Source organism: Hippoglossus hippoglossus, chromosome 16 (assembly GCF_009819705.1).
Source record: "Hippoglossus hippoglossus isolate fHipHip1 chromosome 16, fHipHip1.pri, whole genome shotgun sequence".
NCBI classification, from domain to species: Eukaryota; Metazoa; Chordata; class Actinopteri; order Pleuronectiformes; family Pleuronectidae; genus Hippoglossus; species Hippoglossus hippoglossus.
In genome coordinates, this window is record NC_047166.1 from 22,939,951 (window position 1) to 22,959,523 (window position 19,573).

Below are 19,573 nucleotides of genomic sequence, written 5' to 3' on the forward strand. Positions count from 1 at the left end.
ACACACACACACACACACACACACACACACACACACACACACACACACACACACACACACACACACACACACACACACACACACACACAAAATAAAAAACATCTCACTCTCCTTCCTTTCACTCAGACCCATAATATTCACTTAGTGAGGACCAAGAGGGGTCGGAACAAAGAGACCTTCAGTGTTGGCCAGTGATTTGTTAGAGTCTCCGTAACCACAGTTTACAACAGCTTTCTTTTGAAATGCTTGACATTTTGCTTCCTATTCCTTAGATATAGTCGGTGGGTACAGTGTGTCATCTTTGTTTGACTTCATCACACGTAAAGAGCTGTTTTCACTGGGTTTAATGTCATCGCCAAGGTAACCAGCAGGTTTCTGGCAACAACGCAGAAACAGCCAATTTGTCAATGGAATGTGTGTCAATATAAATCTATCAAATCCCTCTCAGAGCCATTCAGGGCTTAATTTTTCGTATCTTTTTTCCTGTTTTTTTGTGGCCCATAAGCCAGGTGCAGACCTTCAACATGTAGTGAGTAGTTTGAGTGTTTCAGGTTAGTATTAGGTGTTGACTGCAGAACACACTAAGTAATCCATTGTTTCTGTTTACATGATATGTTGTCTGTATGAAGTGGAAATGAAAGAAATATGCCATCCAAAACATTCAGCTGCAGGCTACATCCAGCTAATATCTTATGAAGTCAAGAGCTGGTTTTATCACCTAAGTGTGATAATTACAATAATGCAATGTGTTTTCTTTTTACTGGTACTTACCACTATCATCCTACATATTTGCCAACTTGCCAAATACTTAAATTAATAACATAACCTCACAATGTTTATAACAAACACAATCTGATCCCAATTATGTTTCGTACCAAACATATTTGCTGTGGCATTTAGTTGCACAGAGACATCATTTTTTGACAACAGAGATTAACTTGATATATAGTTTTGAAGTAGACGTAACAACGAATATACAGGAGAACAGCATTCTTGTTTTCAGAAGCTAATTAATTGTATCGGCCTACAATGAAAGCATGAGCTCACAGTGACACCAGGAGCCTTGATCAGCCATTACAGATATTATTAAAAAGTCCAGATGATTAACAGATGATTTAACTGCTGTGTGGGGATACTATGGTTCATTAAGTCCCTGGAGACATACAACTTGAGATGGAAGTATGACAGTTGTCAAAAATGCTTAATGCCAAAGTTTATTTGTACAGCAAATTTCAACAAGGCAATTCAAAGTAAATGGTTTGTATTTATATAGGGCTTTTCTAGTCTTGATGACCACACAAAGTGCTTTACATTACAGTTTGACATTCACCCATTCACACACACATTCATGCTGTGCATCTATTAGCAGCACTTTTTGGGGGTTCAGCATCTTGCCCAAGGACACTTCGGCATGCAGATGGGAAAGACTGGGAGCGAACTGCCGACCTTCTGGTTGGAGGACGACTGCTTTACCCCACAGGTAATGTTATGTCTGCTTTACATAAAATAAAAAAGACATTACAACAAACTGTAAAAACACCAGAACACAATACAAAATAGAAGCATTTAAAAAGAAATTAAACAAGTTACATGAAGAATAAAGGCAAGATGGCGGAGGCAGCTGTTAGACGTTAAACTAAATCAGAGATTTAAAAAGCTATTGATGGCAAAATTATTGTGAAAGATGAACTCAACTTTTTTCATTGCTTAAATGACATTATCTTACTGGCCGTTAATCACTTCAGATTGGAATGGATTGAAAGTTCCAAAAAATGACTCTTTGAACTCTGCCCAAGCTCCAGTCAACGCTGTGGCGAACGAAGGGACACGAAAAGACGCACATAACGTTAAAAGCAGCTTGAAACTACTTCAGGACGTTGGTGAAAATGTACCTTGCTTTGTGTCTCACTACTTGGACGAGCAAGTCGCATGTGTCTGAGCTGGTATAACTACTGTATTACCTCCAATAGAAGTCGGGTTATGTACTCGACTAAATGGCAGGACACTGTGGTATGAAGCCATGCATCTTCCAGTCCTGCAATAACAATCAAAGGTCAGTCAACAGAAACGCTGAGTGCTATTACTTTGAAATTGGTACAAAAAGTCTTGCAAATAAGAATGTTTGTGACATATTCAATAGATAAACATTGAAACTGTGCTGAAAGTTAACGTGGGCGCCAAAATGAAAAGCAAGTCGTTCCGCAGTGTGGCCTGAGTGTTAGTCAGCAACAGAGCAAATCTGGTTCTGTCACTGAGCTCCAGCCAAAAAGGATCAGAAGAAAAATGTATAAATGATAATTTGCAGATATTCGTAATGAATGACAGCAGTTAGTGATTTGAATGAGCCGCCCTGTGTTTCAGTAACAATTTAAATAATAACTTAGCAGAGTTCGTTTGCGCCTGCAGGAGAGTAACCATTAACATTGAGGCTGATATCAATGATATAAAAAGATAATCAGTAACTCTGGATCACACACAATGGAATGCTATAATTACAATACAAAAATGCCCTAAATAGCTATATTCATGAGGATAAAGTGTAGGCAGTAAAAATCTAAACACATCCAACAACAAAGATCTTACCTCCCTGAGTCCTCGGGATAAAGTCAAATAAGGGTTCATGACCTGTAATGATTTTTTACTCTGGAGTCCGTGACATGAAAATGTTTGAGCTCCTCTGCTGTACATACGTACAATGTCTAAAGGACGGTATGTCACAGTATGGCCTTTATGTTCATGTGACATTATCAAAACGCTCATATGACAGCACACCAATTATGAATCCTGACGAGTCGACACCGGAAAACATCTCACACTTCCACTCTCATTGACATGACCTTTCACTATGATCCTGCGCTCTCTCGATAGATGTCCCCTCCTGTGATGCCCTGTCTTTTTTCCTTTTTCTATTCATAGCTTCTTCTGCATCATCCCAAGGTAAATCCTATTGGATGGATGTTTTGGTCGTGGAAGCTCGTGAATGTTTTTGCCGCAGCTGCTGTTATTTATTGGCCACTGACAGGGCCATGAATTCCGGGGCCAAAGCGAAACTCATATTGTTATCAAAAGCATAAAATTCCTATCACTTTAGGTGTCAGAGCAGAGACAAGAAAATGAAACAGGTACTCATAAAGGCAGCGGGTGTTATAAATCAGCCAAAGGGGCCAGAGCAAGGAGAAGCTTGATTAAATAAGGGGAATTAGGTATTTTTGCAAAAGCGGGATATAACATTGATCTATGCTCCTGTCAGTGGCCACGCTTGACACTATTGTGTATTGTTTATTTTTCTTGTCCATGTATACTATATCAATTTGATATGACTGAGAGAAAACCCTGCCTCCTGTGGCCGCCATGTGCTCTGTTCCTGGAAAACTGGGGACGGACTCACCCAGGATCAGTTTGCCTGCGCCAGTTCCCTCGGCGATTTAAACACCAATCATATGCTGCAGCTTTGTTTACCAGGACACATGTGAAATGACCCCATGGAATATACTGTTTTTCCTACAACGCCATGGGCCTCAAGAGGCAATTTAAGGTCAGTCAGGGGTGAGACACTTCACTAGTTTATACCAGGGTGCAATACACTTTCATTGCTTTTTAAGGAAAATTACCTTTTGCCAAATCATTTCTATTTTTCTACTCCGTGCCAGATATCTATTTAATAATAAGTTGTCCTGTTATTTGGAAAACACAATAAATCCTCACACTTTACCTGAACAATTCGGACATAACAAACAATCTTTTACTTGTGTTAACTGTTTCATTGCTATTTTGAGTAAACGCTGCCGAATCCCAAGAGTTTGAAACTCCTGCCATGAAACCAGGTAAACAAAAGTACAAGATGATTTGATAAGTACTTTGAAATCTAAAAGTAAATACTTTATGAATGATATGTATATTGCCTGTGACACGTCTCCGTGAAACCAAATTTTGCACTGTGACACATCCCTGTTCCATGTTTTCTCTTCCCCAAACATATGATTTCCGCCACGCCCCCCTCTGCTATGATTTGGGGGTGTCCGCACGGCTGATGGGATCTGTGAACTCTGAAGAGTGGGGTGACGACCTTCCACCTCATCCATCACCCGGTGATGGACATGGGAAGCCGGTGCCTGACAGGTTGGGGTGGGGGGGTGAGTGGGGGTGCAGAGGGTACAAATGGGGTTAAGGATAGGACTGAAGAGGGATCTCTGCTACCACAGCATGGTGGCTGGAAGAACAGAGCAGGGGGGGTAGAGAAGTGTGGCCAGGATTGAGGTCAGGGACATGGGGTATTAGATGGACCACAGTTAGCCCGGCTAAATGTTTGTGTGACAGACAAAGATTATCTGACTGGTTTTGCATGTGACAAATAAACAAAAAGTCTATTATCTTGTTCTATTTGTGCCACAATGTTTCTCGCCTTCAGCGGGGGGGTTTTCAGCCGAAGTCATGAAATCACATAGCTGGCGTTCGGTACAGTTCTCCAGCTGACATTTGTGAAAGAGCAACCAGGTCCAATTCAAAGGATAAATCTGGTAGTCAGGAGCGGTGTCACTCCATTCTCCAAATCTCACCGAGGTATAATGAGCCTCTGAGGGCCACTTGTTCCTTACAGCCGCAGAAACTGGGAGCAACGTCATCAATCTTCAGAGCGCTGCTGAAGTGAAGCCGACTCCGGTTCTGAAGGTGCTCCTCTCTGTTGATTTCCTCTCAGTGGGAAAGCCCACGCTCCCATCACACGCCAAGAGAGCGTGCACACGGCTGCAAGCAGGGCGTGGTCACACACTGTGCGGACGATGAGAAGCAAACCTCCAACCGACACAACCAGTATTGAGCGACACCACGCCGTGAAGCGCACACCCACACACAGACACACACACACACACAGAAATGTTAGTGTGGAATGGGTTCAGTGACGTTTGACCCCGGCCAACCACACGCCTGTCAACACCATACACTGTTGTTTTTTTTTTCTTTGTGCATGACTGTGTGTGATCATACGTTTTCCTCTGTCTGACCTAAATGCAATCATGTCTAGACACTTCTTTCTTTCCTTCTGCTGCTGCATTGCTCATATTGTGCACATCATGTCAAAAGTTTGCTTTTTCAGGAAGTTAAAAAGACTCCTTCCCCCTCAGTGTCAGACAGGAGCTTCACGCTCGGCATAGTGAAACCAGGAACAGGCCACGGATGAGCTGCCCGCTTCACTCTCACTCGTGTATCTGTGGTTTCACTGTTTATTCTTTGTATGCTGGTTTTGATTTCATGTCATTAACGCTTGTTTTCTTGTTTTTTTTCAACATATGTGTTGTTTTTCCAAGACTGATGTCTTTGCATAACATGAAGCAGGAGCCTATCTTGTCTTAGAGTGCAAATCAGATTAGATCTTATTCTGTAAATAAGGATAAGCTATTTTTACAACAGGGGGAAACAACAGGGATTGACACAGATACTGTACATTATAATCTCCAAGACGATTTACTCTGATTGATCCTGTTGTTTCTGTCTTTCTTCTGTTCATCAAAAATATTTGTGCAAATGACTACATATGTCTTTATTGTGTTTGTAGGTGTTGGAGCTGTTGTTACCAGTTCTGGATGATCTCCAGTACACACACACACACAAAATACACGTGTTGTGTGTGGATCGGGTGAAACAACAAGCTGCCCTTGCTTGTCTTCTGCTGGCCGGGGCCCTCGGTGGGATGGGCAGTTTGTGAAATGACAGGACATGCCAACAAATTGCATCACTTCTGGCTCTGTGGCCGAGGACAATGGGCCACCATATGCCGAAGTGGGGGGAAATGAATGGAGCTCATTTGTGCTGGCACCCCGAGCCCCCGCTCCCCCCTTCCCGACCCTGCTGGGGCTGAGGCCGACACAGACAGACGAGCCCACCCTCTGCTGCGGTGCTGTCCGCCACACCATCTCATAAGAACAACACAGACAAAACATACTATTGAATTTGTTGTGTGGAAATGAAATAAAGATAATTGAGTTAATGTGGTGACACTTCACTGAGCAGTGCTGAGAGGGCAGGTTGTATAGTTATAAACTTTAAAATAACTTGAATTACTCTGTAACTGCAGGATTATTGTTTCCAGAGGTAAGTCCGATTGTTTGGAGGACAAGTAATATTAATAACATGCAGTGCATCATATAGTCATTTACATATATACACATGTTTTTTCATACATGTGAATGTGTCATTGAGAGCAGACGTGTGTGCTAGTTTGTGTTTATCTGTCTTTATTTGTGTGTGTGTGTGTGTGTGTGTGTGTGTGAGCTTGTGTCCGCGTCGGCCTGGGATGATAGCAGATGATTAAGGAGTGGCTGCTCTGTTGACATGAGATACTAATGAGGATGAAATGAGAAGGTCAGGGCTCGTCTCCAGGAGGGGGACACCAAACCCCCCCTCCTCCTCCTCCTGCACCATCACCACCATCACCCCCCCTCTCTTCTCTCCCTGAACCCCTCTGGTTGCCTCCCTCCTCAGGATGGTGGGCTAATTCTCCTCTTAATCAGTACAGGCCAGCACACACACAAACACACACGTATACATTCGGGCCCTTTGATCAGGCACTCTGCATCCTCACAATAGATACAATTAGCAGCTCAACAAGCTCAGCATTATGATTAGCGCCTCTTTTTGGATGCACTTTAAATCTGACCTGGCCGGCCTCTGCTGTCAATCCATTCTGCTAATGCTGGCAATAAAGCTGATGTCAAAAAGTTTACACATTAGTTAACACACTCATTCCAGTGCAGACTTGAATATTCTTAAATAGAAGTTATTTTTTGTCATTTGAAGCCACTGGGGACTTTGAGGAAGAGAAAAGCACCTGAAAAACTGATGTTGACAGAAAATGAAAACACCCAAAAGCCCAATGCAAGGCCACATGCAATAATGAGTAATGGTCACATGTGTTTATACCATTCAAAAGTCTTGAGCATGTTGAAAATGTTGGGTAACGTGTTGGAACAGGTTATTTTCCAGGATAAAACGTTAACGTGTAAAATTACTTGACACGGGTCTTTCCCACAGGAAGTATAAACATGCATGAAAGATTTTAGATGGAGAATGAAAATGACTGAAAAAATGAAACACAATCATCTCTGGACAGATATTTACAGAATAATTACACAGGTCGTGGATTCACTGTTCGACTTCTACTGGTGCAGGCCACCTACACAAACTAGAACCAGCTGTCAGTCATCACCCACCCCCTCACAGAAGAAAAGACTGACTTATGCAGGGATGGAGGAATGCAATGATGGAACATCCAGACAAAGGTAGGAGTGATGGTCGCCCAGCGATGCAGCAAGGCGACCTGTGTGAGTGCAGGAGAGCTCTTATTAATGGAGGTGTGAGGGTCTCTATCAGCATAGTGAACTGTTGACCCTGACAAGGGGAAGGAAGTGCTCGGCCAGCTGCACGCCATTTTTCATCTCTCTGATAGACCTCTCTCCCTCAGAGAGAGGGAGGCAGAGAGAAGGGAGGGGGGGGGATAAAAGAGAGGGAGAGAGGGGGCGTGTCCGATAATACGAAGAAGTTGGTCCTGTGAAGTGTGGCGAAGTGTTAGATGGAGGCCTCTTAAGCCGTGACCCCTGTGATTTTAAAGAGCACCCAGCTCACCTCGTTAATCAAAGGCTGATGCGTATCACAGTGCCCCCCCCCCCCCCCCCCCCCCCCCCCCCCCCCCTGCCCGCCCCCCACACTCCTCCTTACACAACCTTAAACCCCACCCCAGCCACGGCCGTGTTGCACTTTGTCATTTTTCACAGGAGGTTGATGGGAAGATAAGGATCCTCGGGTCATCCAGCCAGTTCAGGACACCATTTGTAGGGAAAGGAGTATGTTTGACTCCTGGGTGTGTGCATGTTCATGTTAATGAAAGGAGCAGACGGGGGTCAAGGTCATTGTCCATAAAAAATGGTGGTTTTGGAACCCGTTCGTGTGCAGGTATATGTCACATGAAACTCACTGATGCATTATATCAGCACCCATTAAAGAGGAACACCTTTTTTACACATCAGTCTGTTTATAGGTAATGGGAGCATTACTGCAAAAGTGTAAAAGATGGTATTCAGTCTATAAAAGTAGATGTTTAAAATCTGATAAACTGCCCTAAGTGATGTCACTTGACTTGTGTTATTTGATACTGGAGTGTAAAAGGTATGACGAAGCAGAGAAGGATTCACACAGAAGAATAAAAGATTCAGTCTGGATTTCAAATGTGTATATTTCATTTATAGCAGGGCTGTACAGACAGTGAAACAAGTGCAAATGATTCGGTCCATGTTGAACTTCACTCAGTACAGAATTAACATAAAAAAGAACATGAAAAAATGAAAATATGGGATGTGGAGTGAAAAACAAAGTGATATTAACACACCTCTGTAGGCCGCTTGATGCCATATTAGCCACATTAGCAACAGCATAACACAAGCAAATCACCAACTGAACTGTTGCATTGTGGGCAATGTAGGCACCAGGTTTTGACAAAGAAAAACACACCACTTCTGGCTTGGTTGCTAAGTCTCATTTATCACATACTGTATATCTATATTGAGCTCTGCTGTAATGCATGAGTTAGCATCATGTGTCAGTATCAAGGCCTATGAGGCCCAAATATACTACAGATCTGATATGTAATAAACCATAAATCTATAAATCTGCCATGTTGCAATTTCTATGTATAAATTCCTGTGTAAATTCCCCCCCCACATTTCTCAGCAACAGGAGACCTAATAATAGAACTCACGTGCAAATTGAACTTGAGGATTAATGTGTTTTTGGCATGCCACTTCTTTTCCTCCCAGGCATCCGACTTCCCCCTTCCTCCTGAAATGAACAATAGAGGCAGTTGTGGATTTGTTGTATATAGAGAAAAAGTTTTAAAAGCATTTTCAACAACTTTTGTTTTATTTAATCGAAGTGACAAATTGCTACAATTACAACATGAGCGGTTTTTTTTTTACTTTCACACATTAAAGTGTTCCAACGTTTTATATCTGCTTACTTCAAATAAAACTCAATTAAAACATATATTCCCACTGAATTAAATATGTTGTCAGTGTAGAATGTCATAAACCTGCTATGTATTAAGTCTAGTGTGATCGCTCTGTGCTGTTCGGCCGAGAGTAAGGGGAAGAGAGAGAGGGAAGGAGAGGAAAAATGAGCCTGCCAGTGGTTAATTGAGCATACAGATTCCTAATGTGTCAGGCGGTGGCCTCGCAGATGAGGGATGGCACTTTTTTTTTCACGACGCATCTTCCTTTGTTTCCTCTTTAAGGCTAATGAAGTCGGCCTTCCAGTCGCCACCTGGGCCGGACGCTCAGACACCAGAGAGACTCTCACATCCCCATTCGCGGAGTCTAACAGCGAGTCATCATCTTCGACACCACCCGCCCCACCCGCCCCACCACCCCCAATCCCTGCCAACGCTCCGCCGCCACCCTCAGCCAGCTCAAAGACAAACACACACACACACACATGCAAATGACACGACAGACTCACGCACAAGCTGAAATTCCCGGCACACTCGCACGCATACTGTACACTGAGAATACATGCACACACACACGTCGGGTTATTAGCGAGACGTTTGTGATGAACTCACACTCTGAGCCGAAGTTTACAGCATATTTATTACCAAAGCCGCAGACCTGTTTATTTTTACTATCTCAAAACAGCAAGCATCCATTATACAAAGATTTTTTTTTTTGGTTTCTCGCTTGTCTTTTTTTCCGACATGCCTTTAGGTCACCCACTAATGAGCTTAGCACTGAGGAAACGTGGAAGCGATTAGACGAGGCTTGGCTGTTTGAACAACAGGGTGATGATATTGCACCTTATGATTGCACACATTTATAACAACAGAAACAGGGGAGGAGGAGAGGCGAGCCCGAACGTCTGCGGAGGCCCACGTCTCTGTCTCGCCAGGCGACTTCACATGGCTTTACCTGTGTACGGGAAACCAGTGACTGATGATGGCCGCTGTTGGCAGCCTCACACTCCCTCCTTATCCTTGCTCTGCTTTAGCAAGGTGGCTCTGAACCTCCTTCAGTGCCCCTGTCTCTTTTGCTGTAGCAGCGCAGGCCAAGTAGTTGTGGTCACCCAAACATGTTCAAGGTGCTCCGTGACCATATGTTTGCTCATTGGGGAGCGGAGCAGGGAAGGGCTGGACTCCATGACCTTCACCCGGGTTGAGCAATGAATACTCCAGGCTCCGCTCGCTTGGGTTCATGCCAGGTGAACACAGTATTCGAGCAACCCAGACATGAAACGGGAGCGCACAGAGCATTTGACTACTGAAGGTGGAGAACGAGAGCGTGAAGGTGGGGAGTTAGTCAACTTTCTGGCAGAAAAGCTAACATGCTTTTTGGTCTGTGATGAGCAAGTTTGTTCAAACCAGAGTGTCGTGGGTGGCATGATTTCATAAACCTGCAGAGGGCCGTCAGACATCCTCCAGTTGATGAGAGCAACTTTGGATACAACTACTATTTCTCACCTGACACACATTTACATTTCCTTTAAATTGGAATCCAACTTCCATTTTTCACTGGTTTCATTATTGTCGATTCCTTCTTTTAGAAATATTCTGCTATGACAATTTCCGACAGCAGTTCAGCAGAACTGCCCTAAATAGTAGCTGCAGTTCCTTGTTTTAGTTGTGTTAGTTGTAGGTAAAAGTGATGTGTGTTTTACGAGCACTTACTATCAGGATTATAATTATTCACTGTTTCAGTTTCAATTTTAACACTTAACAGGGTCAAAATATAAACATATACATTTAAACATGGAATAATGCATTTGTTACCTAATATAATATAGTGTAATGTTAATATATTCAATATTTTTTCACAATATTTCTTGAAAATCTTAGAAACAAGATTATTGCGAGTAATATTTACAATTTTTATATTTCTAATAAAATATACTGGCTATATATAGATAGAGTTAAATAATAGTTCTATAATTGCAGGTACGCTTATTAATTATATTTTCACTGAGAAGCTGTAAAACTGTATTCCCTCATATTTACTTTATTTCATTTTATTATCTTTTAACTTCTTTATTTTCCTGAATGGAGTTTGATAACATGACATATATTCATTATTTAACTAAATTGATACCTTGTTTTGTCTGTTTTGTTTTCACCTCTTTTAACATTCTCCTTCTCAAATGATATCATCTGCATTGGTGCAAATTAAACTGTGGTAAAGATTAAACCTGCGCTGATAACTCAAAATGTCGGCGACGTGGAGTCAACAAGGGATCTTTATGGGGAGGGAAAGGACTGAAGGAAAATACCATTACTCTCAAGATCATTTAAACATGTGCTGGCATTTATCTTGGTGGTCCATGTCCGAACACTAATGACAAACTGTTGTTATTAGTGGACTGAATCAAAGCCAAAGGCATGCCCACCCAAAACTTGAATCCACTAATACCACCCCACCAACGCTCTAATGTGGTATTACAAAAATAATACACGAGATGCAAAAGTACAGTGGTCCTTCAAAATAGTGTAAATTAAGAGTAACACAACATGTGTGCTTTTTTTATACCTCTCTCTCTCTCTCTCTCTCTCTCGCTCTCTCTCTCTCTCTCTCTCTCTCCTTCCCGTTCTCCTTTTCAGTCCTCCACCATCAACTTTATTTTCGTGGGAAGATTAAATATTTCTGCTTGAGAACCCCCTTTAAACTATGAAATGACTGCTGTCACTGACACACAGACCCCCCCCTGTACACACACACATATACACACACACACCACGCTCCCCTGATTTTGGATGGATAGATGGGTCGGGAGGAGGAGGGGGAGGGATGAGGGGAGGGGGCTGAAATATATAATCTCCTGAAAAGAATGAGGCCCTCTGGGATTTTCTCAAAGTGGCCCCTCTCTGCACTGAGGCCGGGGGAAGAGTGGGCTAGTGGCTGGTGCTGGTGGTATGGTGTAGTGTGTGTGCGTGCGTGTGCATGTGTGTGTGCGTGGGACGAGGGGGGTAGGTGGGGGGGGGGGGACTAAAACACGTCCACTCCACACTGTAACCTGAGTCAGAAGGGGGCCAATCTGTCAAATAATTAGCTGTTGCCCGGCACAAAGGTTTTATTTGCAGGAATTTCATCGCGGCAGGATTGAATAATATGTCTGTGCATTGTGCGGGGTCATGGGAACATCATCTCTTACTGGTGGCCCATAAAAGACGGCTAAATGATAATGAGAAAAGGCTCCGGTAATTCAATTCCTCAAGCTTTGGTTTCCATCTTTCTCCTTCCCTACTCCCTCTGTCGCCCCCCCCCCCCCCCAGTCTTTCTGTCCTTTTCTCTCCGCTCAGCTAATTGCGGAACTTCATGTTGATGCTGAAGTGGCTTTATTCAGCTTGCAGAAAAACACACGCTGTAGTATGAAAAAATAAAAAAAACGTTCACGTCTTATTTCTCTTGCTTGTTATTGGCCGGTATGTTATGTATGTAATTCACGAATGAACAGTTAGCGTCTTAAGGTGTGATGCTTTATTTTACAATGTTAAAATACCATCAAGAGATGACAAGTAATAAATGGATGATTAAATTGAGTGTGAATGAATAAACCAGGAGACACACAAAGAGATAAATACTTAACAGATGATATCAAAGAGTTTATTTTTCATGCCTTTGATATTCTGCTGGCATAAACATAAGTGAATAGATAATCAGCAGCATGTGCCTCCCACTCCCAAACCCACCGGCTCAGTTGTCTTTTTGTACATTGACCTCTGACCTCTGAGAGCAGCCAAGCAGGAAGTGGATAGTGTTAAAAGGGATTGATTGGTTTGTGGTCTATAGATGATTGTTTATATCATTCCATACTGGAGGTTTGACCCTTGGCGACCCCTCTGTGGACCAATCCGCTGAGAGCCATGACCTGCATCCATTTGCAACAGCGCTAATTAGCTTTGACGGGCCCCGTGTTTGCGTCCGGGTTGTAAACTGAAGCCCTGCAGTGCCCTGATTGAAGAAAGACGTGGCGCGGCTACTCCTACCTCATGCCCACCATTTCCCCCCGCCGAATGTCAAACACATTAAACTTAATGTACCAGCAAATCTTACTCAATTATTTGTATGTTGTTGAGTTGCGTGCACATGTGTGTTTATGTGCGTGTCTGGTGGCCCTAAATGGCTGTTCATACGTCAGTGTATGTTCAGCTGTCTGAGCACACTCAAGCATGCTGGTGTTTACATGTAAGAGGGGCAGAGACGACCGGGAGGGAGACGGCCTGAGTTTTGCCGTTCTCACTGGCATGTCCATGTGGGATGAGGTTACACATCCTGCAACACATTGTGGAGCGATGAGGAAACTTGCTTGTAAGTAAAATAATTGGATTATTGCGTCCTGTGATCTCGCTAATTATAATGAAAGCAAGTTTACAATTTTCCAATTATTATTCTATGCCTATTCTGTTCCCCTCTAATAAAGAGGAGCACTGATGCAAAACAAAATGCTAGGACTCCATTTCCTGCCCGTGCCTTAGAGCTATTCAGAGATGAGGGATGTACACACCCTCCAAATATCAGCCCCAGTGCCCCACATAACATATTCAACTGCAGAACACACACAGATCCCACAGGGACACATAAATCGTGCCATTTACAGTATTTTTTTTTTCTCTGAATAAAATGTACATATGTTTTAAATGAGGGAAACTTTGGTTTTAAAATAAATCCTCTGATGTGAGAAATAAATAAAGGACAGTACAGTTTAGTTTATGTGATTTATTCTTCACGGTGTCCTTGGTTACCAGGCATCAAATCGACATGAGTCACTCACTATGCCTCTGACAAATCATTGTATTAAATCTCCTCCCCTCGCAATACCGTCCACTCTGTCTCTACTCCTCCTCCGAGCACACACACACACGCACACACACGCACACACACGCACACGCACGCACACACACACTCACTTGTGTGCTCAGTATCCGTCACTCATACGTCTCTCTGCCCTGCCTGTCAGTCTTACACCAAATTCCCCGGATCACACTACATCTGACAGTATTTCATCTTGGATTTGAGGATAAGTGAGAGGATTTCAGTTCAAGCTGCAGAGCTTAGCATGAAAACGCTGCTCTCTGTGAAAAGCTGAGGGTTTACACGATGTGGGATCCCCTCACCCTCACCCCAACCTTTTTTTCCCCCTTTCTATGTCATCGCCTTGCCGTCTCTCTCTTTCTTTTTCCCTCTTTGCAGGGTTTTGTTGATTTAGCTGCCTGACACACCGACACTGGTTAACTCCTAAAGGAGCTAAACGCAGCTAACCCCACACTGCATAGTTATTCTATCACCGGACTCCGAGGGGAACACAAAAAGGATGTATTTTAATTAAGCAAAGCCCAAGGGCTTCAGTATTACTATAATCACATGGAGGTGGAGACAGTGAGATGAGGAAAAGAAAGAGCTGGGGTCAGCGTGGATGCAGAGAAATTGTAACGTTTGAAGTCATACTGCATGATGCTATTACAATAATCAAAAATAATGCATATTTGACTCACACAGGTTGTTAGATTTTCATTTTTGTTTGATTATAATTATGCCAGAAAAAGGTATTTTTCATTGTGGTGTAAAGTCCGACTCACAAAGTCCCTGAATATAAGTTATATTGTGGCCATGTCTCATTAACATCTGGTATAATCAATTAAACCAATGTGCATTATAAATATATGAGATTGGCTGCTCGTGGGACAGCCACTTGTGCATTAGCGCCATGATATTGGCGACACCAACAATGAACTGATCCGTAAAACATGTATTTTCAATGTGACCAAAGCCTGATTCATTATTTCTTCATTTCCAAAATCTTTACACTCACTGACATGCTCTTTGGTTTCACAATAACTCATCTTCCTCACATACTAAATCCCAGCACCTGAATAAAACCTTGTTTTATTCAAAACCTTGTTTTATTCAGGTTCCTCTCTCTCTCTCTCTCTCTCTCTCTCTCTCTCTCTCTCTCTCCATTTGGCATAATAAGGTTCTCCTCTAGTGACAGTGAAACAAGCTGTTTTTGCATCAAAGTTGCTTTCAGCCTTTAATTTCTGGGCCCTGTTTACTCTCCAGCGTAAAACAATCCAGTAGATTCCCTGCCAAAATCAACTCGATCTAAAATAAAACACAGCGGCTGATATAAACTGCCAATCTTCTTGGTCATAATATCATACAATTACATACAACGTAATTATAGTAATTAAACTAATGTGTTCAGATTTCTGTGGTATGATTCAGTTAGCATGGACTGATAGTGGATTGACCCCGTGTGTCTCTTTGTGTGTGTGTAGCACATTTTGCAGCGACATACGTGTCTGACAGACTCTAATAACAGGTGAAGGGTGAGAGTGAACCCCCTCATCCCCCACCTCAACAAACACACACACACACACACACACACACACACACACACACACACACACACACACACACACACACACACACACACACAGAAACACACGCATACATCTGCAGCCTAGGTTAACCCTGGAAATAAAGAAATAAAGGCATTACATGGAGAACATGAGGAGAATCCTGAATGCCAGTTGCTGGTAGGAAAGATGGATTGCCTGAATTGTCCACCAATCACCAAACAACACATTGGCTGCAGCATTGATTGATGAAGTATTTAAGTCGTCAATCTCACATCACCTGCTTTTCTTCTCTCTCTTTCGGCCCAATGGCCGCAGAAAAGCTATGCTGTGTCTGCAGATCGGATGAACCCTGACCGACGGGGAAAACTTTGCAGATTTTCAGCCTTTGGGATCAAAATGAGGGTTGATGGTGGACGCTGAATCTAGTCACAAAAATTAGCCAAAGGTTGCCGACAGATTTCAACTCTTATAAGCAGGATGGGTTTTTTAATTTGTTTCATCCATTTCACCACAGATAGGTGAGGTTACAACCTTTTTGGGCGACACACGGCTTCAAAACACAGGTCACTGTGTGTGTCCTCTGTCAAAACAGGCATTTCACAAAACCGCCAGTCACACCTCCAACTCCACCAGCCTTGCACTCTAGGCCTCGGTGTGTGTATGTATAACTCAGCCCAATATTATTGATCACAAATCATGATTAACAATGATAATACTGATGAAAATGGAACATTAGCCCTCACCTCTGACCTTATTTGCAGACCTCTTTGTACTCTATGATGTATTCAATATCATAATCATGCTTGAGTACACTTGGTTTGAGAAAGTGGGGGTTGTGGGATCAATGGGACTCATGCGCTCATAAGCAGAGAGAAAACATCACACCTGCAGATATTGTGTTGACAGTGCATCGGAGAGCAAACACGGAGCCCCTGTCTGGTCCACCCAAGCTGAAGAGGGCCATTGATCCACCAGTTAACCTATTCTCCTGCATCAGTACAGCAGCAAACCCTCGGAGGAAAGCGCCCCCCCCCCCCCAACCCCCCGTCCCCAAGCCTGGCCATTGTTTCCCTCCACTAATATGATACCCCCCGAAGGTTCTCCACAGACCTCATTTCTAATCAATGCATGTGGTTGGTGGGATCATCCTGTCTCTGCAAATTAATGACTTCACTTTTTTCTGTGGTTTCATTCCATCGATTTGTTTTATTAGCCCATTGATCTCCATGCACCACCCCCCCCACCTCCTAACCCCACCTTCTACCTCGCCAGGTCCGACCAATGTGCTTCCTCTTTGCTTATCAATATGAGAGCTGAGGGCATCAATGCAATCAGCTGATGCCTTGGTAAAAAGACGTGGGAGTAGTGTGTACAGATGGGTGAGATTTACTGTGGTTAAGCTGGACATGCACTGGGCAACTTTAGTGATGCTGTTGTTAAATTCCACCTCACACTGTGAGAGCAAATCGTCTGAGATGTGAAGCCAAAGCTCCCGATCTATGTGCTCACACTGTACAGAAACACGCTGCCTTGGTTGTATGTGCCATTCTGTGATAACTTTACCTTATAATAACAACTTTATTCATACAGCACATTTTGAAACAGCACTTGCAAAGTAAAAAGAGTACAAATATAAACAAGAATACTTCAAATCAATGACAAGAAGCAAAATAATACAATGTCATTTACAATCAAAGATGACAAATTATAATAGACTATACAAAATCTAAAAGGAAAGACAGCAGATACAATGATACATATTTTAAAGGTAATTCCAAAAGAAAAGGATCAAAGAAACATAAGTAATAGTAAAAACAATTATAATATGTACCGAAACATAAAAAAAACGAGGTGTCTGCATTTTGGTTTGGCTTATTTTGAAGAAAGAAAGAAAGTTACGCTGGATGCAACTATATTCTACATTGATCACTACTTGATTATTGCACTTAAAATTCACATGTCCGGACCACCTGTTGGATTGTCGGGAACATTTGACTAAAAGTCGCACATCTCAGAATTTGGGTCAAAAACGGGTTTAAATCTCATAGTGTGCGCTCAGTTTTAATGATTTCGATTTATGTTGTTTTGTGTCTGATTTCTATTGTTAAATTTTCCTTGAAATTAGCTCCACAGTTAAAGTAAAACATAAATTTGCTTATTTGAGGAGGGTTTATACCTCAAAGATGTAACACGAACAAATGTTCATTATCTTTAATGTTCTCAGTGAGTCAAAATTATAGATATCCAGGTTAAAGGAATGTGATTTTTTACTAGTTTAATAGAACTGCCATGGTCTAAATCACTCTGACGTTCATCTGGTCAGGGCTCGCTGGTCTTATTAACAGCCATATCTAACTCTATCCCCTATAATTCCCTCTGAGATCCGAACAAAAGGATAGGAAGTGCTTTACTCCGACAAGTCAGACTTCACTTCACAGGAGGAATTACAGCTTTTCATTTTCTGTCACTGGAGCGTTTTAGTGAGGTGCCCCACCAGCATAACGACGCTCTTTCTCTCTTGTTTTATGACTTGAGCCAAGCACAAAGAGTTGATTCACAGTAATTACATATGAAAACGCAGATGCCGACGAGCATATCTGAAGTTTGAAAGCACTGAGACAGCTGCAAAAGTACACACACTAAATATTCCAATGCTGAAAGAAATATGGAGTCAGAGCCTTTACACCCTCAAGTGAAAAAAAAAAAACACACAAAAGTTCTTAAAGGGAACAAAATTCAAATGTGAGGTAGCTGAAGTGAGCCCCGTGTCCCTCAATGCTTCTGTCTGAATCCATCAGGGAAAACACAGTTTGCATTCTCTGGACAAGATTCTCCTCAGAGCCTCTGCCATGCTATAAGCAAAACAAAAAAAGGCTGACGTAATACTAAAGGCTGTAAAATGTCTCCACCCATCCTCTCTCCCTCTATCTCAGTCCTGTATCTTCCAATCTATTTGTTCTCTGTATTTTGTGATCACTTTTCAGCCTTTACTGTGATAAGAGTATTTCATTTAAGATATTGTGTCAAACTGCAGCAACAAGCATTCTGCTGTACACACAACTTCTCAGAAATGGCAAGTCAGTTTAACATCACACCAAGCAAGTGCACAATTTATACAAATAAATCCACAATATAAGTGCTGTGTCACATGTGGGCTGAAGAAGTTAAAATATAACAATATCAAAATATTGACATGCACACTGAAGAAAAAATGTTCTAATCTGCATCTTGTCCCACGGTGGTGGTAGGTGTACGCACGTATCCTCCTCTGCAGGACAGTGCTTTTCTGTGGTGAGAAATAACAATATCTTGAGAGTGTCCATGTTCAAAGATGAGAAAGAGACTATCAAGCGCCCCGCTCCCCCGCCAAAACTGTATGTTTATCCAGCTTGTGGGAATTCCTGTTCCTCAGGACGGATCCGGAGTTGTCCTGATTGGCGAGATTCCCGTCCCACCCTCTGCTCTGTCGGGCCCTCTCAGGGAAATCACATCCCACACAGATAGACGATTACTCAATGTCCCTCCACTAAGACGTTACTCTGCTGACCTGGCAGCCGGAGAGATGGCGATGGTGTGTTTGTAAATAACAGGGATGTGAACGCTCTTGAAAGTATATGTACATGCAGATGTACACATGCAAAGACGTAGAAACTTTAGAATGTACGGTAAGACTTACAGTGACTAAGGCCTGCACATGGACACAATTTAAGGTTTTCACTCCACTAATGTAAGACTTAGTTAAAACAAGTCAAGATTACTTATCTGAGTAATAGCTCCCGAGTTCCCAAAATGTGAAAAAAATAACCCCGATGAGGTCGTCAGGGTCATCGCTGTTTGAGACTTTCTTTTCTTTTTTTTTAAAGCGTATTAGGGATGAGAAGCCAGGACATTCCCGGCCTTTATTCCGTTTTTTTTTATTATTGTCCTTTTTGTATCTTCTGTCTTTTATCTTTTGTATCTATCTAGTGTACAAACAAAAGAAATCACATGCAAAATAGTGGTTTGGATTTTGAACCTTTTCTCTGGGGATGAAAGTGACATGTTCTCCCAGCGTTTCAAAACCCTATTTTTGTTCTCCGGACTTTTTACTATTTCCTGTTGCATTTCTGTTTGTCGTCTCTCTGAACATTATTCTCCTGCCGTCGGGAACATCTGTCCTGATAAAAATGTTGAACATGAATGAATTTT

At 42.4% G+C, this 19,573-nt stretch overlaps 1 long non-coding RNA gene across 2 annotated transcripts in view; it reads right to left on the bottom strand.

The window, feature by feature from the left end:
- Positions 1-1,727: 1,727 nt before the first annotated feature.
- Positions 1,728-19,573, bottom strand: part of LOC117777039 — a 60,458-nt gene continuing 42,612 nt past the window's right edge. The window contains exons 4-6 of one of the 2 annotated variants that reach the window (XR_004616540.1): positions 8,747-8,826; positions 1,962-2,035; positions 1,728-1,808 (exon numbers count right to left, since the gene is read on the bottom strand). This is a non-coding gene — a long non-coding RNA (uncharacterized LOC117777039). The remainder of the gene's footprint in view (positions 1,809-1,961; positions 2,036-8,746; positions 8,827-19,573) is intronic. The other variant, XR_004616541.1, reaches the window with a different exon arrangement.